This window comes from Lissotriton vulgaris, chromosome 5, assembly GCF_964263255.1.
Source record: "Lissotriton vulgaris chromosome 5, aLisVul1.2, whole genome shotgun sequence".
NCBI classification, from domain to species: Eukaryota; Metazoa; Chordata; class Amphibia; order Caudata; family Salamandridae; genus Lissotriton; species Lissotriton vulgaris.
Genome location: NC_141693.1, coordinates 819,077,619 through 819,103,121, shown reverse-complemented (window position 1 = coordinate 819,103,121; position 25,503 = coordinate 819,077,619). Strand labels below are relative to the sequence as shown.

Genomic DNA, 25,503 nt, shown 5'->3' with positions numbered 1-25,503 from the left:
TTGAGTGCATAGATACATGATTTAATGTTAAAATCTCCTACCCACAGGATGGCAGCTGGTTTGGGTGTACTTAGTAGAATTGCATCAATGTCCCGCTCTATATCAGAAATAAACATTCCCTGTTTGTGCCCCGCAATATTGTTATAGAAGTTCACTATTATTAAGTCTCTGTATCCGCTATGGGCCATACGCAGGACAGAAGCATGTTCTCCTAAGACGACATGATCACTAACACAGAACTCAGTCAGTGCGGTAGATATCAGAGTCACAAGTCCACCCTTGGCTCGGCCAGCCTGGGATGCCACGGCCTGCACATTAAAGGAGGATTAGCCCTCAACGTGTACTTCAGCCCTATCCCAAGTTTCTTGCAGGCAGATTATGTCATAACCCTGTTTAATAAAGTCAGCCCATATAGGGGTGTTTACCTTAGAAGCTAACCCAGCTATATTCCACGTAATAGCCCTCAGGTTCTCTTCTGAGGCTACTTGGGGTGGGTCGGTAACTGTTATGGCTGATGATATTATTGGGTTTCCCAGACAATTTTCAGCAGTACATATGGTGGCATCTATCACGGTTAGAACATTAGAGCTTATTACAGTGGTGTCTGTTGGAGGTTCCCCAACTGTATTAGCGGCCATCAACCTAGGGTCCTCACTTGCAAATAGATCTTCAACGGGGGTATCCTCGAGTCAGTCATTTTCATCTAAGGAATTGAATATCTGGAATCTATTCGATGTTGGGACTGCATATTGACCACAAATGTTAGTTCCCGGCCCAATGGCATTATGGTTGTTAAGGTAATTGGGGTTTGGCATTCTGTATAAATTCATTGGTTGTTGTAGAGCATACTGATTGTTTGGGTCATGAAAGGTCAAAGGGTACCCAACTGGTTGCGCTGGTACCTGCTGTACTAGAGGATAAGGCGTGTTAATTGCTCTAGGGTGTTTAAAATTCTGCACAGGAATCTTGAATCCCACCAGATTTCTATAGAAGTAGTCCAATGGGAACAGGGTGGCATTGTAATCATTGTCTGAAGGGATGGGCGCGTTCAAGATGGAATCTCTTGCCCATTCGGTAGTTTTATAGTTTATGATTACACAGTCCCCGCTAATTTCCTTTTTACTAGGGCCCACCCACCCTACCCTTTGGGTTGAAAGGATCTGGCTTGCCCCACTTAGGGGGAATCCACAATTATGGACAAGCCAGTGTAACATTTTGTTTTTAAGTGTTTCACTGTTTTCGAATTGGGAGGGTTTAAGTTTTGGGACATTGGCAAGAATTGCCACGTATGGCCTACTTTCTGGTGGAAGATTGATCACGGCAGGAATGATATTATTATAGTGACTGTGTGCTGGTGGATTCCCGCTTACTGAAGTATGACCAGTTGGCACTCCTCCTCTTACCCTGGAAGAAGAGGAAGTTGAAGGCCCATTGATGGTATTGCCTGGGGTATTGATATGTAAATTTGTAGGCTTACCGGGAGCTGCCGTAGGGGTCACATTTCTAGCGGATGGAACCTGTGATTTAGTTGTGTTAGTGGCAGTCATATTAGCCTTATTCACAGTAGGTACATTCAAAGGGGTTTGTGTAACTTGTGTATCTAGTTTAGCTAAACCCAATTTCTCTAGGTTTTCCACCTTTTTACATATCTGCTCGAGTTTGTCATTTAGGGGGGCAATAAGGAGCTTCATAGCATCCATAATGTGACCCATTATAGACTCCCCATTGCCTATGAGACCCAAATTTGAGCTTGACTGTGATGGCTCTCTTCCATTGGTCTGATCTAATAGTGGCAAAGTTACCTTCTTTCTTCTACCCCTTTGTTTGGCACACCCCCTACTTGGGGCCGGTAATTTTCTATTATGCATGCGTCTAGATCTGCGATGGACAGAGGCGTGATTGATCGTACTGTCGACACAGCTGTTATTAGGTGAGTCAATTGTGTGGATAGGATCATCATTATCGCAGGAAATCAGGATTGCGCTGGTCTCAGGCGCCTTACTAGGCCCCGGTTCCTCAGATGGTGTTGCAATGATCTGCAAATTAGGAGTTAGGGACAACCGGCTATCCCTATCTTGAAATACTGCAGGAAGCGTGGGGGGATCTTCCACAAGGGTTGGCACGGCCCCGGGGAGACCTGTGTAAGATTGCATTAATATAGAATCGTTTGATAGTGATGTCACATTTATATTATGTACATGACTGTCGGCAGGTTGTGATATCTGCTGGATTAGACAGGTGCTAGGTGGTAGCGACAATCGTCTCTCAGTATTTTCGATGGCGTTCGCTACCACCACGATTGTCTGTTGGAGAATGCGATCAATTGCAGTTAGCGTTGGTAACGGTGTTTTAGTTTGAGCGGTATTCCTTGTAACAGAGCGTGTATGGATGGGCGTTTTTTTAGCCGTGTTCTTGGCGGTGGATTTGGGCTCCATGGGGGCCATTTACAGTATGCTTAATCAACAAATGTGTAAATACCTTAGCGATCGGTGGCAAATCGGCCAGGGGGTGATGCCCAGCCCAGACTCTTCAGGCCTCTGAGGGCCACAGAGGGCCCGCCCTTTGCCCGGGCACGGCCCCGCGCGCGGTCCCGCGACGCGGGAAGGCCAGCCCCTTTAACGGCGCCTCCGGGCGCCAAGCCTCGACGCGACTTCCGGTCCTGTCGCGGACGCTTCTGGGGACTGTAGTCTCTACTCCCCCGCTCAGCGGCAGTCCCGATGTTGGAGGGCTGCGGCGGGGGGAGGAGACAGCAGGCGCGGTGATGGACCCTCGAGTCCCTGGGCAAACGAGGCTGGCGGCAGGTCAGGATCCCAGACGGCTGACAAGCGTGCAGGTAGGCACACGCACTGGACACTGCAGATTTTGGGACTCATAACTCCTTGTTGTGTACTGGTTGCCCAACCTTGATATCACGAGATACGTATGCAGTTTTGAAGCACATGGCGGGCGGGGACGAGTACTGATTGAACATTTGGACATCCCTATTGATATTAAGTTCTGATGTGTTATTGATTACTGTACTATTGAAAGTTCGAATTAAGGTCACCCATGGTACTTGCCCGCAAATGTATATCTAGATAATTTTATTGTAACTGGCCCTGTCGTACTTTAATTAAAAAATGTACGTCCACCGATTCCGCAAATGTTAGACACCTTAGTTCTTGCAACCTAATGGGTCGCACGTTACGTTCTTCTACAGTGTAAATGTTCCCTCATCATATACGATTCCAGTTTGCTCCGTGGCCGGCCCACGTGGTTATAGGCCCGTATTTGTATACTGACATTTTCACAATAAAGGTTTTTAAAACAAAACATGGTAGTAGTACCTACATTGGTAAAGTTTTGAATAATAGCCACTGTTTTCGAATCAGTCAAAGGCAAGTGAAATAAAGGAGTCCAATTACATGACGGTTAAAAGGTATAATACGCAGGAACACAGTAAAGATAAATGGTGAAGGGCTGTTGTGTTTTCTACTCCTGCAACATAAAGTGATCAATAAGAATCTGATATTCATGCCTATCAGCGACTAAGACAGCAGTCCGAGCCTCTTTTCTTCAACGGCTCCCTCATGGGACGAAGAAACGCCCTTTTCATATGACCAAGCCTTTCATCATTAGAATAACAAAAGTAAAATGAACCAATGAAAAGTTTTATTAACAAGTCACATGACCTGTTATGCTTACGTTACGCGCTGCGCGCCGCGCTCTGGATCGCTTCCGGGAAGCTGCGCCTCGCGCACAAGAGCACTTCCGGGTGCGCTAACGCGGCGCGTCATATGACGCATTACGCGACAACGCAGGTCCAGAATATAGTCAAAATGTCTCCACCAACCAGCGGTCGGAACACAACCCCTTTCAGTAGTCCAAAAAGTTCTGTTAAATGACAACAGAAGGGACAGGCAACAAGAACCTTCAGTCAAAGAGGGGAGGGCAAGTTCTTCTCTACCGGGTCACGTTGGGGCTCCACCGGAACTGATCGAATTGGTAGTCTACAGTGTTTCTGGATGTTTCAGATTGTAGCTGGCGTCAGCATGAGGGCACCTCGTGGCTACGTCGTGGCTATTCCGCGAGCAATCATGGCAGTCGCTCGCCATCGGAAGTCTGCGGGAGTTGGGGGTCCCGGTGACTTTTGTAGAATCTTCAAGGCTGAGGGGACGCTTTTGGGAATGGGGTCCATGCCCTAGCAATCAAGCGTCCGAGTTCCAAGGTGTCCCAGGGCCATTTTAGTGGACCAGGCCTAAATCCGAAGAGTCGGCCGCCATTTTGAGAGTCCTGTTGCAGCCGCCTATCGCTGCACCGCAAGAGTGGGCGCAATTCAAGTGGATGGTGGGTGAGACGCTGTAGCAGCAAGAGAGGGCGCAACTCAGCTGGTTGCGTGAAGCGCTGGGGTGTACCTGAAAAACCTCCACCTGGGAAGGTGGGGGAGGCTCGTTAGCGGCGCCTCTCCCTTCTAGTGCATCCCACGCCGTCTCCTGGCGCAAGAATATGAGATGGTCGGACTAGGGCACCGCAGGACGTGTCTTCAGGTCAAACGGATTGTGGGACAATGTTCAGAATGGAAGAGTCACCAAAAGGCAAAAAGTTCCGCTTGACCCCGGGAGCCGGCCGCCTATGTCGGGGGCGATCTCAGGCCACACCAGGGCAACAAGACTTGGGTAGGGGGTCGGAGCCAAGCACCCCCTCCGAGTCCACGCCATCACACCGCTCCTCGGGGGCCTCCGTCAAGCGGATCAGGGAGGCACCGCATCACATTGTTTTCCAATGCAGTAAGGTCCACAAACAGCCCCCACTTACTTTGAGAATAGTGAAGCTGCAGCAGGTGCAAATAAGCTTCAGGCAGTGTTACAAGCGCTGCTCAGAACTCTCAACTATGACACCCAACATCCAGGACTTATGCCATTTGTGCAAGGCAGTGAGATCGAAGCAACTCAGGGACCAAGGAACATACCATATCCAGAGTCCTTCCCACAGCGTCTGCCTTCCTTCTTACCTAGTTATGGTTCTTTCACTCCCACTCCAGGCTTTTAGTCTGTGGATGGAAAACCATGAACCTACACTCACGTATGAAAATCTTACTATTGATGCTTGACTGAGGCCAAGGAGATCAGAGTGCATGAGTCTCATGCTCCATCGATTGAGCTAGCCGGATCAGGCAACAAAAAGGTGGTGGTGGGGGTGGCGGCATCAGCAAGGCATCCTCACATACAACTTGTCGGACATCAGCTCTGCATGTACTGGGGACGAGTCTTGGCGCATGGTGTCATCCCCGGGCAATTTGCACAATGGTCCTCCACTCCTAGGCCGCCAGCTATGCTACCTCGACAGGAACAGTGATGGATGTTGCAGCAGGCTGCCATGTAAATAGTTATTTAATAAAATGTTTTACCCTGTTACTTTGCTGGTGTGTTGTATATATTTATAATATTTGCATAGGGTTTGCCGTTATTTTGGGCGGGGTGGGCGGCGGAGCCGAGCTGTCTTGCAGCCATCATGGTGTCGAGCTCAGTTCATCTCACTAGTTTCGTATTTCTCATGAGGGGTTGTTCCTAATGTTTCTAGTTTAGCGAGGTCAAAAAGAGATCCCATTAGTGGCCTACTGATTTTGCTCGATTCCTTTTGTTTTTTTGAACGATTTTTCACTATCTGCAAAGACTAAACAGAGTATTGCGACTCTGTACTTGTTTGTAAATAGAGAATGAACCAAAGAGAACCAATTCTAAAACAGTAAATGCTTGGATAACAATCAATCAAATGGAGAGGGAAGCAGGCACGACGGGTTACAACGGGAGCAAAGGCTTGCGTTACCTACCCTTCACTATCTGCAAAGAGAGAATACTCCTAAAAGAAAAGAGGAGGGGGGGAAGGGGGGGGGGCAGCGTTGAAAGCACATCAGCGTGCATAAATACGAAAATGTTTTTACCTACCACGTACTTGACATTTTACCGCTTTTGATATTTGCTATTAAAAAACCATTGAAATTCACTGAAAAAACCATAGGTTATAGACTATATATAGTTAGGAATTAGCATTTACAAAACCTTGAAAATTCACTGAAAAAGCCATAGGTTATAGACCATATATAGTTAGGGATTAGCATTTACAAAACCTTAATTTACTCGCACAAAACCATTGAAATTTGCATATATAGTTAGTTGCACTAACTATATATCGCGCACCCGCAATCCACTGCTGATGATGTCACATATTACATCATTCATGACATGGTCAGTGACATCACTGATGACATCACTGATGACATCTCAAATGACATCACTGATGACAACATCCAGTGACTGTATGTTTCTGTAAAGTTAAAATATGTCTCACATTTTGAAGAATGAGTGGATGTATAAGTGTCTGGATGAAGGATTTAGTAGGTGCATGACTGACTGTATGAGTGAGTGATTAAATGTGTCTCACTGAGTGCATGGGTTAGTGACTAAACTGTCTTAATTTGTGCATCATTATGTCTGTTGTTCTGTAAACTGCTGCATGTGTTGATCAGTAGCTATATGAGTAACTATATGGGTTGTTGATTGGTTGCCCAAGTATTTGCATGGGAGACTGAGTGTGTGTGTGGGTGGCTGGGAGGTGTGTGACTCTGTGCATAGATGTGTGAGTAGTTGATTCACTATATGTATGGGTTCAAAAGTGCATGTGGAAACAGCTGTATGGGCGGTTGACTGTCTGCATGAGTGTATTGGTGATTGAATGGATTTCTCAGTGCTACATGTCAAAGTAAGTAGATATGTAAAACACAGTACATGTGAGAGTTGACATATATAAATAACTGTGCATAAGAGCCAGTGAATGTGTGAGTGGCTGTATGGATCATTGTGAACTTGTTTCAGGGATTGTATAAGAGAGTAAACATGTGTTAGTTTATGTTTGAATAAGTAAGGTGTGTATAACTGTATAGTTGAGGAAAAGGAGGTGTGATTGATTCTTTGCATGACTAACTAGTTGTGTGAGTAACTCCATGGATGAGTGACAGTCTGTGAGTGTCTGTTTACACTGATTGTATCTAAGGTTATATTAGAGTCTGAAGAGGTTCATTGTATTATCACATGAATGATATCATCAGTGATGTGATCAGTAATGTCAAATGAGATGTCATCAGGGATGTCATCAGTGATGTCATTTGAGATGTCATCATTGATGGTATCAGTGATGTCATTTGAGATGTCATCAGTGATGTCATCAGTGATGTCACTGACCATGTCATGAATGATGTAATATGTGACATCATCAGCAGTGGATTGCGGGTGCGCGATATATAGTTAGTGCAACTAACTATATATGCGAATTTCAATGGTTTTGTGCGAGTAAATTAAGGTTTTGTAAATGCTAATCCCTAACTATATATGGTCTATAACCTATGGTTTTTTCAGTGAATTTCCAAGGTTTTGTAAATGCTAATTCCTAACTATATATGGTCTATAACCTATGGTTTTTTCAGCGAATATATATATATACATATATACATCTGCTTGTGAAGATGGTGGTGTTCCTGTTGCAGCTGATCTCCTGTCCTCTTCCTCTTTGGACTCAGGAATGATGGGGCCCTTCCCCTTCTGCCTGAATACCTGAGTAGAAAGAAACTTCACAGTACGTGTTAACTTATACGAATACATGACTTCTTTCATGATTTCAATGCCACTGTGCGGTCTAGTTGATGTGACTTATACATATATTAATTGTTCATTGAGAAGTATATGGGGTGTTATGTTGTTGTCAGAACATTGTAATATTTGTGAGTGAAAACAGAGTGATCAAATGGCAATGAACTATTTTTGCTTTCTTTAAATGATTTATTTATTTATTTATTTCCCTCAATTGTGGTGCTTATTTTGTGATTATTTTGCCTATTTTACTTCTAAGCCGTTCTGTTCTGGCATTGCTTAAAGTTGTTGCTGCTTTAATATCATAATGGACACGTTGTCTAGCAGTCTTCCAAACGTGTGGGAAAATGTAGTAGGCCTGAGCCTGTGTCATGATACATCTTTCCTATTTGTATTTTATTCCTAACCAGACACGAGGTGAAGAAAACTATAACATTGAGCCTATGTAAGCAAATACCCCGAAGACAGGAAATCCAATACACTTCTTGGAGATGCAGGGAAGACCCTAATAACAATAATGTTGCAAAACCTCTAATCATTTATTAACTAGGAAAGCGAAAGAAGAACCAAAACATTGTACTCTAATAGTTCCAGGAGATAGAAACTTGTAAGGGAGATACAAACTTGTAGTGGTCGAACTGCAATGTATATGCAATAACCTCTAAAGTCTGCAACTCTACATTTAAAAGGCCTCTTTAAATCCACACATTTCTATTCTGACAATATTGCAATACTGAGCATTGCTTACTCCATGCATACGTCCTTTAACATTGAAATCTACTTTATATCTGCACATATTATTTATTCTTTTGTATTTTCCTAGCACTGGGGCATGTGTGAAGTAATATTGGTGTGGTGTCAACCAGTAGTAATCTATTCCAACGAATCTCTGGTTGTCTCATATTTTGAAGGCGGCACACAGCTGTGCGATTCCGAAAACGTATTCCTTACTGCCTCTCACCCATCTGCACATAAACACATACATATTCCTTCACTATCTGCACAACATGAAACGTGAAACACTGTATTCAATCTCGGCTTCCCCCGTTACCAGATTGTGTGATCTTAGGCAACTAATTTCTCTTGTTTACTTCCACAGACCAACGTATTTTTAGACATACATATTTTATTTCTTCTCAATTTCATGTTCGCTGCCAACCACTGGAAGTCCCTTTCCTGTCTGGCTCTACGCCCAGAATCTGTGGTCAGCCAGGAATGCTACTTCTGAAGGCAGCCCAAGAAAAAATCTGTTACCTTTTCAGCACCACTTAATATCTAAAACCATGTGTTGTCTCTAATTGTAATATGCAAAATGTATATAGCTTGTTTTAAAATAACATGGCTTTCGTGTAAAGCGCACGTTAACTCAGAATGGTATTTTGACGATAAACAGCAGATCTTAATTGTTCCCCAACTCAATGGTACTCATTTCATCCACCTCAGAAGGATACACTGCTCAATAGACCTAGTAGCATATGAACCTGTGACTATCAAGTCATTCCAAGGCTCCTACAAACCCAACCCACGTTCATTATGTGTCATGCACGTTGTGTAAACGCTGTATATCCTAGTCTTTTGCTCCTAAGGGCCTATAGTGATGTATTGGACCTATATTTATCCAAAATGAAATGTGATGTAACTAGCGTGCATTCCATCGTTTTATGTCTTGCTTGTGCCTGCCTCGGCTGCTGCTGAATTCGGACGCAGGAAGGAGCAAATCATCTTGTACTTAGTTGCTCAGAACTGCAATATTTGGTGTAATCTTCAGTGTGAATTATAATTGGCCATCCAAATAGAGAGATATTCATATGCATTTGAAACTGAAAGTATCTTCTTTTCTGCTAGAAAACTATATTACTTATATTGATGGCATTTTTAGTCTTTTAACATTGTGGGCCACAGAAAATTGTATGTACTATGTTAAGCTTATGACCGAAAAATATCAAAAGGAACAGCTCCATTTTACCTGGTGTTACATCTCTATCATTGTGCTCTGGGCGGTAAGGGATGGCAGTCTTGACCTCACCGTATTATGTCACTTTTTCTTTTGTGTGGCTTGTCTATCATTTGACGCTAGGCCAAGTCTAGGGTGTAATAGCAACCAGAAAACGTAAAAAGTTGGCTATGTGATGTGGCAAGAAATGCATGCAAAAGCCTTCCTCCCCATCTTTCTACCACTGAATATTCAAGTGGGAGAATTTCATTACTAATAGTCCAAGCATGCCAGAAAGGCGAGTTGTGAAGCGTGAGGTGTGACTGTCAAGGGACTGTATGTACATAATTTGGGGTATACAGAGTTAAAGTAGGGGAGTCAATTTAAACACGTGATAGAAAAAGGCGTATTTAAGAGTTGTGAAGGCAGCTACTTGGAAGCTAGACACAGTATTCACTGGATGCACCGCGCACCAGCTTTGTGGTCTCCAATTGAACCTGTCTCAGTTAAAGTGGGTGTGCTTGGCACGTACCCAGATGTTCCTGCTGATTACTTCTCCCTGCAGTGCACAAGAGACGTACACCTATATATAACATCTCCAGTGGTACCACTGTGAGAGAAAGAGATAAGCCAAATAAGAGATGAATGGTAAGTATTTCCCTTCTGTTGTGGTCACTGGCCACACAAACACTGCTTATCTGAAAATAATGAACACGGAAGTGAGACAAAGGTCATTAACACAGCAGAGAATATATTCATCAATTTGTTAGCTCCAGAAATACTATTCAAAACTACAATTGTAATCAGCCAGAAATAGCAACACAAGAATAGATGTTTATGACACTCAAGTGCCTTGAAGGCAAACCCTTAAATGTCAAAATTAACCATGCAAGAATTTACAATGTCAAAGTACATTTAAAGGCAATGAAAGGGTGACATTTCATGGATCTTGGGCACTGCACCAAGGCAGCTTAATTTGAGGGGGTGCTTCTGCAAAATTATGACAAAATAGATGTGTAAACAATAGAGAAAATTAGCTTTCTAGATTTATATGAAAGAAGAACCCTTTTTTAAAATTCAATATATAGTCTGGGAGTCTTAGCAAAGTCTTGGCATTTAACAACACATTTCTGGAGTGAAGAACAAACTCATGCAATGCAAATATATTTTAAGTCAATGGAAATACTTTCAAAATGCAACATACACTTGACTGCAATGCTAGGAATGCACACATTAAGTTGGGAGGAACAACCATTATTGCTTTGCAATAATGTTTTAGAATAAGGGCAATGCAGAGGAGAGAGAAAGAGACCATATCAAAGCACAATAAGAAAATAGAGCCTCAGCCAAAGATTCTTAGATAGAGGGCTGAAGGAGACCACACAGGCGTTAGCGACCCAGGGGGTCACTGCAGCAGGGTAGTCCGTCAAATGGATCTTTATACTCTTTTAATGATGAACTATTGATCACAAAAGGACATTATCAGGTGCCTCTGACCTATAGAACATGACACATTTTGGTCACTTCTGGGAAATATTTGTAAGAAAATAGAAGTGCCACCCAAGCTGCAAAAAGTTTCTCAAAAAGGTCACAGGATGTTTGATCATGAATCATAATCAAATTGAACATCTATTGAACAGTATTTGCTGCACTTTAGGGAGAAAGGCCTATAAGCCAGGGAAGAGAGGGAGAGACGCTAAATTGCAAATCGAGAGAAGGTGACAGACATTATATGTATTAAAGTACACTGCATGTAGCTGAAAAAGGAAAAGAACAGAGGATACCCATTACAATATGGAGAGAGGTCAAAAGGCGTTGGCTACTGCCAGGCTTGAGATGAGTAACCACAATGCGATGTGATGAAGGAAAGTAGCTCCCCTTTTTAAAGCACGCAGTTGAAAAAAGACACTGTTAAACTCAATGCGATAAGATGCCTCCCATTCCTTGCAGAAATAAATGTTCAACCAATACAATTTACAACAAATAGTTAATCAAAATTCAAAACAAATGTGAGCTGCCAGACGCAGTCCCATACACATGTATTTGTGGCACAAACTAGGAGACGTCAGACGCAACCACCTGTCGCCAAGTACATATTTCAAAATATAAATGTGAGGAACTATTTCAACAATGTGGTGTATGTTGTTGTGCATTACGTGGTCAGTTATCTGAAGATGACTTGTGCTAATTAAATGTGGTGCTGCGCCACATGGGTCAAACAGGGGCTAGGTGAGGGGCAAGGGGTAACTATATAATACTACCTATTCACAAAAAAGGCAACAGCTTTGATATATAAAAAACAGTTACAATCCTAGTTGTTATTGGTCTTACTAAATACATGAAAGGTTGGTGCGCTAGGCGCAGATGCTTAAAAAGACAACCGCAATGCATGCTAAAAAGGCCACAATAAAAAAGATATATGACCATAATATATTCGCACTTCAATTACACAAAATGTGAAGCATATTATGTACACGTCTATATATATATATATATTCACTGAAAAAACCATGGGTTATAGACCATATATAGTTAGGAATTAGCATTTACAAAACCTTATTTTAAACACACAAAACAATTGAAATTTCATATATAGTTAGTTGCACTAACTATATATCGTTGCCCCCGCAATCCACTGCTGATCATGTCACATATTACATCATTCATGACATGATCAGTGACATCACTGATGACATCACTGATGACATCTCAAATGACATCACTGATGACATCACTGATGACAACATCCAGTGACTGTATGTTTCTGAAAAGTCAAAATATGTCTTACATATTGAAGAATGAGTGGATGTATAAGTGTCTGGATGAAGGATTTAGTAGCTGCATGACTGACTGTATGAGTGAGTGATTAAATGTGTCTCACTGAGTGCATGGGTTAGTGACTAAACTGTCTTAATTTGTGCATCATTATGTCTGTTGTTCTGTAAACTGCTGCATGTGTTGATCACTAGCTTTATGATTAAGTATATGGGTTATTGATTGGTTGCCCAAGTATTTGTATGGGAGACTGAGTGTGTGTGTGGGTGGCTGGGAGGTGTATGACTCTGTGCATAGATGTGTGAGCAGTTGATTCACTAGATGTATGGGTTCAAAAGTGCATGTGGAAACAGCTGTATGGGCGGTTGAGTGTGTGCATGAGTGTATTGGTGAGTGAATGGATATCTCAGTGCTACATGTCAAAGTAAGTACATATGTAAAACACAGTACATGTGAGAGTTGACATATATAAATAACTGTGCATAAGAGCCAGTGAATTTGTGAGTGGCTGTATAGATCATTGTGAACTTGTATCAGGGATTGTATAAGAGAGTAAATATGTGTTAGTATATGTTTGAATAAGTAAGGTGTGTATAACTGTATAGTTGAGGAAATGGAAGTGTGATTGATTTGTTGCATGACTGACTAGGTGTGAGAGTAACTCCATGGATGAGTGACAGTCTGTGAGTGTCTATTTACTCTGAGTGTATCTAAGATTATATTAGAGTCTGAAGAGGTTCACCGTATTATCACATGAATGATGTCATCAGTGATGTGATCAGTAATGTCAAATGAGAGGTCATCAGTGATGTCATTTGAGATGTCATCAGTGATGTCATCAGTGATGTCACTGATCATGTCATGAATGATGTAATATGTGACATGATCAGCAGTGGATTGCGGGTGCATGATATATAGTTAGCTCAACTAACTATATATGAAATTTCAATGGTTTTGTGTGAGTAAAATAAGGTTTTGTAAATGCTAATTCCTAACTATATATGGTCTATAACCCATGGTTTTTTTCAGTGAATTTTCAAGGTTTTGTAAATGCTAATTCCTAACTATATATGGTCTATAACCTATGGTTTTTTCAGTGAATTTCAATGGTTTTTTAATAGCAAATATCAAAAGCTTTTAAATGTCGAGTACGTGGTAGGTAAAAATATTTTCGTGTTTATGCACGCTGATGTGCTTTGAACGCTGCCCCCCCTCCTTTTTTTCTTTTAGGAGTATTCTCTCTTTGCAGATAGTGAAGGGTAGGTAAAGCAGGCCTTTGCCCCCGTTGTAATCCGTCGTGCCTGCTTCCCTCTCCATTTGATTGATTGTTTTCCTAGCATTTATTGTTTTGGAATTGGTTCTCTTTGGTTCATTCTCTATTTACAAACAAGCACAGAGTCGCAATACTCTGTTTAGTCTTTGCAGATAGTTAAAAATCGTTAAAAAAACAAAAGGAACCAAGCAAAATCAGTAGGCCACTAATGGGATCTCTTTTTGACCTCGCTAAAATAGAAACATTATGAACAACCCCTCATGAGAAATACGAAACTAGTGAGAGGAACTGAGCTCGACACCATGATGGCTGCAAGACAGCTCGGCTCCGCCGCCCACCCCACCCAAAATAACGACAAACCCTATGCAAATATTATAAATATATACAACACACCAGCAAAGTAACAGGGTAAAACGTTTTATTAAATAACTATTTACATGGCAGCCTACTGCAACATCGATCCAAACAAGCCTTTGTATTTGGGGCTCAAAATCAACAAGTAATAGGGTAAAACGTTTTATTAAGTATCTATTTACATGGCAGCCTGCTGCAACATTGATCCAAACAAGCCTTTGTGTTTGTGGCTCAAAATCAACCATCAATAGTAAGATTTTCATAGGTGAGTGTAGGTTCATGGTTTTCCATCCACAGACTAAAAGCCTGGAGTGAGAGTGAAAGAACAATAACTACGTAAGAAGGAAGGCAGAGGTTGTGCGAAGGACTCTGGATATGGTATGCTGCTTGGTCCCTGAGATGCTTCGATGTCACTGCCTTGCACAAATGGCATAAGTCCTGAATGTTGGGTGCCATAGTTGAGGGTTCCGAGCAGCGCTTGTAACACTGTCTGAAGCTTATTTGCACCTGCTGCAGCTTCACTATTCTCAAAGTAAGTGGGGGCTGTTTGTGGACCTGACTGCATTGGAAAACAATGTGATGCGGTGCCTCCCTGAACCGCTTGACGGAGGCCCCCGAGATAATTGCGCCTGCTCCACACCTTGTCCCACAATCCGTTTGACCTGAAGACACGTCCTGCGGTGCCCTGGTCCGACCATCACATACACCTGCGCCAGGAGACGGCGTGGGGTGCACTAGATGGGAGAGGCGGCGCGAACGAGCCTCCCCCACCTCCCCAGGTGGAGGTTTCTCAGCTACACCCCAGCGCTTCACTCGACCAGCTGACTTGTGCCCGCTCTTGTGACACAGTGCCTCGCTCGGCCAGCTGAATTGCGCCTGATCTTGCTATTACAACGTCTCACCCGCCATCCAACGGAATTGCACCCAATCTTGCGGTACAGCGACAGGCGGCTGCTACGGAGCTCACGAAATGGCGGTCGGCTCCACAGACTTGGACCTGGCCTGCAAAGATGGCTCTGGGCAACCGTGGAACTCGGACGCTTGACCGCTAGGGCATGGGCCCCATTCCCAAAAGAGTCCCCTCAGCCTTGAAGATTCTATCACAGTCACTGGGACCCCCGACTCCCGTAGACTTCCGGTGGGGAGCGACTGCCATTATTGCTCGCGGAATGGCCACGACGTAGCCACAAGATGGTGGTGCTCTCATGCTGACGCCAGCTTCAGTCTGAAACATCCAGAAACACTGTAGACTACCAATTCGATCAGTTCCGGTGGAGCCCCAACGTGACCCGGTGGAGAAGAACTTGCCCTCCCCTCTTTGACTGATGGTTCTTGTTGCCTGTCCCTTCTGTTGTCATTTAACAGAACTATTTGGACTGCTGAAAGGGGTTGTGTTCCGACCGCTGGTTGGTGGAGACATTTTGACTATATTCTGGACCTGCGTTGTTGCGTAATGCGTCATATGACGCGCCGCGTTAGCGCACCCGGAAGTGCTCCGGTGCGCGAGGCGCAGCTTCCCGGAAGCGATCCAGGGCGCGGCGCGCAGCGCGTAACGTAAGCATAACAGGTCATGTGACTTGTTAATAAAACTTTTCATTGGTTCATTTTACTTTTGGTTTTTCTAATGATGGAAGGCTTGGTCATATGACCTAAAAATAACACTTTTCATTGCTTTCGAACATTCTTTTTTCCCAAATGATGAAAGCCCCACCTTTTTTTTTCTCACTCTGACTTGTAAAGCAAAGGACCCAGATGCATTTACAGTTTATCATTAACAATGTTCCAGACTAATGTATTTTCCCGGGAAATTTACAACTGTCCTGCAAGTAAAATATTCCTATTTCGAGAAAAAGGGCGTTTCTTCGTCCCATGAGGGAGCCGTTGAACAAAAGAGGCTCGACCTGCTGTCTTAGTCGCTGATAGGCATGAATATCGGATTCTTATCGATCACTTTATGTTGCAGGAGTGGAAAACACAACAGCCCTTGACCATTTATCTTTACTGCGTTCCTGCATATTATACCTTTTAACCGTCATGTAATCAGGCTGCTTTATTTCACTTGCCTTTTACTGATTCGAAAACAGTGGCTATTATTCAAAACTTTACCAATGTAGGTACTACTACCATGTTTTGTTTTAAAAACCTTTATTGTGAAAATGTCAGTATACAAATACGGGCCTATAACCACGTGGGCCGGCCACGGAGCAAACTGTAATCGTATATGATGAGGGGACATTTACACTGTAGAAGAACGTAACGGGCGGGCCATTAGGTTGCAAGAACTAAGGTGTCTAACAGTTGCGGAATCGGTGGACGTACATTTTATAATTAAAGTACGACAGGGCCAGTTACAATAAAATTATCTAGATATACATTTGCGGGCAAGTACCATGGGTGACGTTAATTCGAACTTTCAATAGTACAGTAATCAATAACACATCAGAACTTAATATCAATAGGGATGTCCAAATGTTCAATCAGTACTCGTCCCCGCCCGCCATGTGCTTCAAAACTGCATACGTATCTCGTGATATCAAGGTTGGGCAACCAGTACACAACAAGGAGTTACGAGTCCCATTTATACCGGCGCCATTTTGGGCGAGGCCGGGCAGGTCCAGGATATAGTCAAAATGTCTCCACCAACCAGCGGTCGGACCAGAACCCCTTTCGGCAGTCCAAAAAGGTTCCGTTAAATGACAACAGAAGAGATAGGCAACAAGAACAATCAGTCAAAAGAGGGGACGCTTTCGGGAATGGGGCCCATGCCCTAGCAGGCAAGCGTCCGAGTTCCAAGGTGTCCCAGGGCCATTTTAGTGGGCCAGGCCCAAATCCAAAGAGCCAGCCGCCATTTTGAGAGTCCTGTTGCAGCCGCCTATCGCTGCACCTCAAGAGTGGGCGCAATTCAGCTGGATGGTGGGCGAGACGCTGTAGCTGCAAGAGCGGGCGCAACTCAGCTGGATGCAGGGTGAGGCACTGTGCCGCAAGAGCGGGGGGAACTCAGCTGGATGGCGGGTGAGGCACTGTGCCGCTAGAGCGGGCGGAACGTAACTGGATAGCGAGTGAAACGCCAAGGGGCGCCCCACTGCAGCTGAGGAGCCTCCACCTGGGGAGGCGGGAGAGGCCCGTTCGCGCCGCCTCCCCCCTCCCCCGGGGCACCCCGCGCCGTCTTTTGGCACAGCATTGTAGGATGGCCACACCAGTGCAGCAACTTGCTGGACACCACCTCGGTGCCATCCGGATCTCGGCGCGCTGTGCTGCCTTCAGCCTACTGTAGCAGCAAGTGCGGGCGCAACTCAGCTGGACGGCGAGTGAAATGCTAAGAGGCGCCCCACTGCAGATGAGGTGCCTCCACCTGGGGAGGCGGGAGAGGCCCGTTTGCGCCGCCTCCCCCCCCCCCGGGCACCCCACGCCGTCTTTCGGCGCAGCATTGTAGGATGGCCACACCAGTGCGGCAACTTACTGGACACCACCTCGGTGCCATCCGGATCTCGGCGCGTTGTGCTGCCTTCGGCCTACTGTAGCAGCAAGTGCGGGCGCAACTCAGCTGGACGGCGAGTGAAACGCTAAGGGGCGCCCCACTGTAAATGAGGTGCCTCCACCTGGGGAGGCGGGAGAGGCCCGTTCGCGCCGCCTCCCCCCCGCCCGGGCACCCCACGCCGTCTTGCGGCGCAGCATTGTAGGATGGCCACACCAGTGCGGCAACTTGCTGGACACCACCTTGGTGCCATCCGGATCTCGGCGCGTTGTGCTGCCTTCGGCCTATTCGCACATCGGTCCGCTACTGACGCCGCCTCACAGGCCAACGGATTTTGTAGGCTTTTTATAGCCCAAAGCCGCATAACAGGTCATGTGACTTGTTTATAAAACTTTTCATTGGTTCATTTTACTTTTGGTTTCCTAATGATGGAAGGCTTGATCATATGACCTAAAAATAACACTTTTCATTGGATTGAAACATTTTTTTTTCCCAAATGATGAAAGCCCCTCCTTTTTTTTTCTCACTCGGCAGTCCAAAAAGGTTCCGTCAGATGACAACAGAGGGGACAGGCAACAAGAACCATCAGTCAAAAGAGGGGAGGGCAAGTTCTTCCCTACCGGGTCACGTTGGGACTCCAACGGAAGTCATCGAATTGGTAGTCTACAGTGTTTCTGGATGTTTCAGACTGAAGCTGGCGTCAGCATGAGAGCACCACCATCTCGTAGCTCCGTCGTGGCCATTCCGCAAGCAATCATGGCAGCCGCTCCCCACCGGAAGCCTACGGGAGTCGGGGGCCCGATGACTTTTGTAGAATCTTCAAGGCTGAGGGGACGCTTTCGGGAATGGGGCCCAAGCCCTAGCAGGCAAATGTCTGAGTTCAAATGTGTCCTAGGGCCATTTTAGTGGACCAGGCCCAAATCCGAAGAGCTGGCCGCCATTTTAAGAGTCCTGTGGAAGCCGCCTATCGCTGCACCGCAAGAGTAGGCGCAATTCAACTGGATGGTGGGCGAGACGCTGTAGCCGCAAGAGCGGGCGCAACTCAGCTGAATGGCGGATGAGGCACAGTGCCGCAAAAGCGAGCGCTAAACAGCTGAATGGCGACTGAAACGCTAAAGGGCGCCCCACTGCAGCAAAGGAGCCTCCACCTGGGGAGGCCCGTTCGCGCCGCCTCCCCCCCCCCCCCCGCAGGCGCCCCACGCCGTTTTTTTCGGCGCAGCATTGTAGGATGGCCAGACCAGTGCGGCAACTTACTGGACACCACCTGGGTGCCATCCGGATCTCGGCGCGTTGTGCTGCCTTTGGCCTATCCGCACAACGGACTGCTACTGACGCCACCTCACAGGCCGACAGATTTTGCCGACTAAAAGACAGACCAAAGCAGCCCATTGTTGCTTTGAGATGGATGTTGCAGCAGGCTGCCATGTAAATAGTTGTTTACATTTTTTTTTTTAACGTGTTTACTTTGTTGGAGCGTTGTATATATTTATAAGTTATTAAAGTGTTATAATCCTACTACTTTGTTGGAGTGCTATATATTTTTAATGTGACACATAATTGTGAAGACTTTGATGCACAAAAAGGCATCCCTGGAATCTTCCGCTTCAGGCTCGGTCCCACACACCCTTACAGTGAGAATCCCCTCCCCAATCACAATACAGGATCGTTATCAGATACTAGGAACGCGTGTGGTGTGACGGATCTCATGGGGTGGGGGCCTTGATCTACTGTAACTCCTTTGAAGAGGGGTGATTCTTTACAGTTGGGGCCATAAACTACATCCGCAGGGCTAGGTGATAGCCTGGGACCGGCCTGGACAATCAGACACAGAGGAAGAGGAGTGTCAGAGGGTGCGGTAGTGAATAGGGTGAAAGGGAGGTGTCGGGCGGGCACAGGGTGTGATTCTCAGGGAAGAGTAGCGCAGATGGGGGAGGTTAATGGCCCATGCATGAGAGAGAGAGCGGGGGTGATCAGTGCGTGGGGGAGATGCTTGCGTGGGTGGGGAGCCATGCTGAGGATCGGTGGCGTGCAGAGAGTGGGTCTGGTCAAGGCATCTAAAATAGCTGCCGTGCATGACAAAAGTGTGGCATTGGAAAAAAGTCAAGATGGCGCAGACAATGTTTATCAATACGGATTAATTTATAACAATTATTTTTAACAATATATTTACTCGCAGTGACAAAATCGCGGTCAACACTTCCTGATTTCCTTTGAATCGAACGTTAACAGACGTCACGCAGCAAAGAAAAAATAAATCCGCTCACGAGCAGCCGCTGGAAGACATGTATCAACATATATGAGCATCCTCAGCCACCCTCAGAAAACATAGGGGGTCAGGATACGTCTCCCGTACCCCCTTATACCCATTTCTCACATTGTTTTTCCTCCATCTTGTAATTTAATTAAAACGAAACAGAAAATGGCGAATTCCCGTTTCGCGACCCGGTTCGCGAACCAGGAAGCGCTTCTACCGCGAAAAATCAATTTTTTTTTATTTGCCCACGGGACCCTTTAATAACCCCAACATCATTCCTAGGGGGTCAAGAGGGGTCTACCTTGCCCCCTTTCATTAAATTCCCCCTTCGTTTTTCTCCTCCTCTTGTCTCTCGATCCTACCGAGAGACAAGATGGCAGCCGTCCCAGACTGTTTAGAATGTTGACAGACACCGGAGAGCCAATCAGCTTCGCTTCGCAAAGTTCCGTTACGCGAAAAGTACGCGAACCGGGGCGCTAACCGGGACGCTGTCACAGATATATCTGTTTTTTAAAACGTTAATTTCTAAAAATCCACTGGAGCACATATATTGAGACCTAGCAAAGGCACGTTGGGCTAACAGTCCCTACAATTTTGCCAAGTTTCGTGCAAATCCATTCAGCCGTTCGAGCTAAAAGTAAGGCCAAACGCCCTATGGAAAAATGAATGGGAAAAACGCATTTTGGGACCCCCCTTTTTTCTCGGCCCCCCCTTGACGAACCCCCCCCTAAATTTTCAGGGGCTGCTCAGAAACAAAATGTGCCATTTTCCTGAAAATTTCAGCCAATTCCGTCCACAAACGCCAAAGTTATTAGACATAGAATTTTCAAAAGTCCCATAGAGAAAAAATCCTAACTATATATATATTCACAGAAAAAACCATAGGTTATAGACTATATATAGTTAGGAATTTGCATTTACAAAACCTTGAAAATTCACTGAAAAAACCATAGGTTATAGACCATATATAGTTAGGGATTAGCATTTAAAAAACCTTATTTTATTTGCACAAAACCATTGAAATTCCATATATAGTTAGTTGCACTAACTATATATCGCGGACCCGCAATCCACTGCTAATGATGTCACATATTACATCATTCATGACATGGTCAGTGACATCACTGATGACATCACTGATGACATCTCAAATGACATCACTGATGACATCACTGATGACATCACTGATGACAACACCCAGTGACTGTATGTTTCTGTAAAGTTAAAATATGTCTTACATATTGAAGAATGAGTGGATGTATAAGTGTCTGGATGAAGGATTTAGTAGGTGCATGACTGACTGTATGAGAGAATGATTAAATGTGTCTCACTGAGTGTATGGGTTAGTGATTAAAGTGTCTTAATTTGGCAATCATTATTTATGTTGTTCTGTAAACTGCTGCATGTTTAAATCAGTAGCTATATCAGTAACTATATGGGTTATTGAATGGTTGCCCAAGTATTTGTATGGGAGACTGAGTATGTGTGTGGGTGGCTGGGAGGTGTATAACTCTGTGCATAGATGTGTGAGCAGTTGATTCCCTAGGTGTATGGGTTCAAAAGTGCATGTAGAAACAGCTGTATGGACAGTTGACTGTGTGCATGAGTATATTGGTGAGTGAATGGATATCTCAGTGCTACATGTCAAAGTAAGTACATATGTAAAACACACTCCATGTGAGAGTTGACATATATAAATAACTGAACATAAGAGCCAGTGAATGTGTGAGTGGCTGTATGAATCATTGTGAACTTGTATCAAGGATTGTATAAGAGAGTAAATATGTGTTACTATATGTTTGAATAAGTAAGGTGTGTATAACTGTATAGTTGAGGAAATGGAGATGTGATTGATTCTTTGCATGACTGACTAGGTGTGTGAGTAACTCCATGGATGTGTGACAGTCTGTGAGTGCCTGTTTACACTGAGTGTATCTAAGGTTATATTAGAGTCTGAAGATGTATTATCACATAAATGATATCATCAGTGATGTAATCAGTAATGTCAAATGAGATGTCAGTGATGTCATCAGTGATGTCATTTGAGATGTCATCAGTGATGTCATCAGTGATGTCATTTGAGATGTCATCAGTGATGTCATCAGTGATGTCACTGACCATGTCATGAATGATGTAATATGTGACATCATTAGCAGTGGATTGCGGGTCCGCGATATATAGTTAGTGCAACTAACTATATATGGAATTTCAATGGTTTTGTGCAAATAAAATAAGGTTTTTTAAATGCTAATCCCTAACTATATATGGTCTATAACCTATGGTTTTTTCAGTGAATTTTCAAGGTTTTGTAAATGCAAATTCCTAACTATATATAGTCTATAACCTATGGTTTTTTCTGTGAATTTCATTGGTTTTTTAAAAGCTAATATCTATAGCTGTAAAATATATTCTTTATTAAGTGACGTATCACGTAGCCCGTGAGACGCCTCATGATGCATCGCATAACCGTGACGTATCGTCTCTGCAGCGCAAACCAAACCCAAAACGTAAGCGCGCCAGAACACGCTTAAAGATATATATATATTTTTTTAACCTTAATTAGACAAAATCCACACGTGCACATATCACAAACGTTCAAAAAACACAATATGTCGGACTCCCGTTACGCTGCCGGTTAGCTGCCCGGTTAACGTACAAGGAAGCACCTTTACCGCGAAAAATCGCAATTTTTTTTTCTTTTGCCCCGCAGGGAACTTTAATAGCCCCCTCATCAATCCTAGGGGTTCAGGAGGGGTCTGCCTTACCCCTTTCATTCATTTACACCTTTTTTTTTCCACCTCTTGTCTCTCGATCCTACCGAGAGACAAGATGGCGGCCGCTCTGGACTGTTTACAATGTTGACAGCCAATCAGCTACTCCTCAGGATTTTTTTTTTTTTGGGCCCCGCGTGGTTTTATAATATCCCCCTCATCAATCCTATGGGGTCAGAAGGGGTCTACCTTGCCCTCTTTCCTTCATTTCCCCCTTTGTTTTGGTCTCCTCTTGTCTCTTGATCCTACCGAGAGACAAGATGGCGGCCGCTCCGGACTGTTTACAATGTTGACAGCCAATCAGCTACTCCTCAGACTCCCGTTACACTGCCGGTTAGCTTCCCGGTTAGCTGCCCAGTTAGCTGCCCGGTTCGCTTACCAAGACGCGTCTCTACGGCGAAAAAATCGGATTTTTTTTTTTTTTTTTTTGGGCCCGGCGTGGCTCTATAATATCCCCCTCATCAATCCTAGGGGGTCAGGAGGGGTCTACCTTGCCCCCTTTCCTTCATTTCCCCCTTTGTTTTGGCCTCCTCTTGTCTCTCGATCCTACCGAGAGACAAGATGGCGGCCGCACCGGACTGTTTAGAATGTTGACAGACACCGGAGAGCCAATCAGCTTCGCTTTGCAAAGTTCCGATACGCGAAAGGTTCGCTAACCGGATAGCTGCCCGGAGCGCTGTTACAGATATATATCTTGATTTAAACGTTAATTTCTCAAAATCCACTGAAGCACATATATTGAGACCTAGCAAAGGCACATCGGGCTAACAGTCCCTACAATTTTGCCAAGTTTCGTGGAAATCCATTCAGCCGTTCGGGCTAAAAGTGAGTCCAACCGCCCTATGGAAATTAACATGGGAAAAACGCGTTTTGGGACCCCCCTTTTTTCTCGGCCCCCCCTTGACGAACCCCCCCCAAATTTTCAGGAGCTGCTCAGAAACAAAATGTGCCATTTTCCTGAAAATTTCAGCCGATTCCGTCCACAAACGCCAAAGTTATTAGACATAGAATTTTCAAAAGTCCCATAGGAAAAAAATCCTAACTATATATACCTACTGGCGAACGCCAGTAGGTAATATATATATATATATATATATATATATATATATATATATATATATATATATATATATATATATATATATATATATATTCACTGAAAAAAACATAGCTTTGAGACATGTTATAGTTAGCTGGACATTTTATTGATATAAAACCATTGAAATTCCCCCGTTATAGTTACTTCAGCTAACTATAACTCGCGCGCCCGCAATGCACTGCTGATGACGTCACATATTACATCACTCATGACATCATCTATTAAATGGGTTAGTTCTGAAAATTATATATATTTTATATATGTAGATCTGAAGGTTGGTTGAAGAAGAATTTAGTATATAAGTATATAAACGATTGCTTTTTTGGTGAAAAATAGATTGTATAACTGACTGATTAAGTATATCTTAATGAGTACATGGGTTACTGAGTAATGTTTAAATATATACATATATGTGTCAGTCTGTCAGTTTCTGTTTTAGTGGCTGAATGTGTTGATGAGTAGCTATATGACTGATACATTATGTCTATATAGGTTATATAGGTTATTGTTTCTTTATTATTAGTAAGAGTGTCTGAGTGTCTAACTGTTAATATGCTACATTAGGAGATTTTACATATTGCATACATGCAAGAATGAGTGACATACTATTCCTATACGTTGTAGGCAGCATATGTCAGCTGTTAGATGTTATCAGTGATGTCATGAGTGATGTCACTAACCATGTGATGTAATATGTGACGTCATCAGTAGTGCATTGCGGGCGCCCGAGTTATAGTTAGCTGAAGTAACTATAACGGGGGAATTTCAATAGTTTTATATCAATAAAATGTCCAGCTAACTATAACATGTCTCAAAGCTATGGTTTTTTCAGTGAATATCATAGGTTTTGTAAATGCTACTTCCTAACTATAACGTGTGTAAAACCTATAGCTTTTTCAGTGAATTTCATAGGTTTTTTAAATTCAACTTCCTAACTATAACGTGTTTAAAACCTATGGTTTTTTTCAGTGAATTTCATAGGTTTTTTGAATGCTACTTCCTAACTATAACGGGTTTAAAACCTATGGTTTTTTCAGTGAATTTTCATAGGTTTTTTAAATGCTAATTATTAACTATATCATGATTGCAACCTATAGTTTTATCAATGAATTTCAGAAAATGTTTTTATCAGAAAAAAACAGTTTTCTTGATTGGAAGAGTTGTTTGTAAAGCTCTAGTGGATTAGGGAATCTCTACCTTGCCTTATTTTGAACGTTTTGAAATTTGTCAGTAAATGGAGGAGATCGCCTTTCTAAACTTTCGTGCACGATCGGGTGCACGCACCCCGCTATATATTTCGGGGAAACATTGCAGTTTCGACTCATCGAGTTTCTTCATAGACCCCCCAGAGAAGTTATAGTAGGTCAAGGAGACTGTACCTTGCCTTCATTTTAAAGTTTTGATACTTTTCACTAAATGGAGCCAAACGCCTTTTTAACTTTTCATGTGCGACCGGGTGCGCGCACCCCAATATTTTTTAAGAATAAAAAAAGGTTTTATACGTTATCAATATTCTTCTTGGAGCCCCCTGAGAAGGTGTACAAGATCAGGGAGTGTCTACCTTTCCTCCTTTTCACGTTTTGAAACTTCAGTAAATTAGACCAATACTTCCAAATGACGTACGTGACCAGGTACTGTCACCGCGTACACGTCCTAATGCGCAGATGTCAAGTCATGTGACTCGAAAACAACACTTCAAATTGGTTCTTAGTAGTTTCTGTTCTGGAATTTTCTCGGACCCCACCCACTTCCCTCACTATCTTCTTTACTCTCAAGAGAGAAGAACGTTTTTCATCTTTCCGAAGATTTGGTGAAATGGCTGCCGCTCAGAATTCATCTTCAGAATCTGAAGAAAATTATCGACTACCTTTAACAAAAAGGAAGGAATCTTTCATCTGGCAATTTTTTACTTTTCCTAAAGATCAAAAAAAAGTGAATGCGCCCAAA

The 25,503-nt window shown here is 43.7% G+C and overlaps 1 protein-coding gene and 1 long non-coding RNA gene across 2 annotated transcripts in view; one reads left to right on the top strand and one right to left on the bottom strand.

Moving 5' to 3' along the window:
- Nucleotides 1-25,503, top strand: part of LOC147711642 (uncharacterized) — a 540,558-nt gene that overhangs the window by 321,260 nt on the left and 193,795 nt on the right. The window lies entirely within an intron of this gene.
- LOC147711644 (uncharacterized) overlaps nucleotides 1-25,503 on the bottom strand; it is a 60,156-nt gene that overhangs the window by 8,381 nt on the left and 26,272 nt on the right. The window lies entirely within an intron of this gene.